This window comes from Bison bison, unplaced genomic scaffold, assembly GCF_000754665.1.
Source record: "Bison bison bison isolate TAMUID 2011002044 unplaced genomic scaffold, Bison_UMD1.0 scf7180017864094, whole genome shotgun sequence".
NCBI lineage: Eukaryota > Metazoa > Chordata > Mammalia > Artiodactyla > Bovidae > Bison > Bison bison.
This window is the reverse complement of record NW_011494666.1, coordinates 3185720-3186359: the sequence shown is the minus strand read 5'-3', so window position 1 is coordinate 3186359 and position 640 is coordinate 3185720.

Genomic DNA, 640 nt, shown 5'->3' with positions numbered 1-640 from the left:
GTCTCTTTTCACAGCCTTTGTTTTAAAGTCTATTTTATCTGATATGAGTATTGCTACTCCTGCTTTCTTTTGGTCCCTATTTGCATGGAAAATCTTTTTCCAGCCCTTCACTTTCAGTCTGTATGTGTCCCCTGTTTTGAGGTGGGTCTCCTGTAGACAACATATGTAGGGGTCTTGTTTTTGTATCCATTCAGCCAGTCTTTGTCTTTTGGTTGGGGCATTCAACCCATTTACGTTTAAGGTAATTACTGATAAGTATGATCCCGTTACCATTTACTTTATTGTTTGGGGTTCGAATTTATACACCATTTTTGTGTTTCCTTTCTAGAGAATATCCTTTAGTATTTGTTGTAGAGCTGGTTTGTTGGTGCAGAATTCTCTCAGCTTTTGCTTGTCTGAGAAGCTTTTGATTTCTCCTTCATACTTGAATGAAATCCTTGCTGGGTACAATAATCTGGGCTGTAGGTTATTTTCCTTCATCATTTTAAGTATGTCTTGCCATTCCCTCCTGGCTTGAAGAGTTTCTATTGAAAGATCAGCTGTTATCCTTATGGGAATTCCCTTGTGTGTTATTTGTTGTTTTTCCCTTGCTGCTTTTAATATTTGTTCTTTGTGTTTGATCTTTGTTAATTTGATTAAT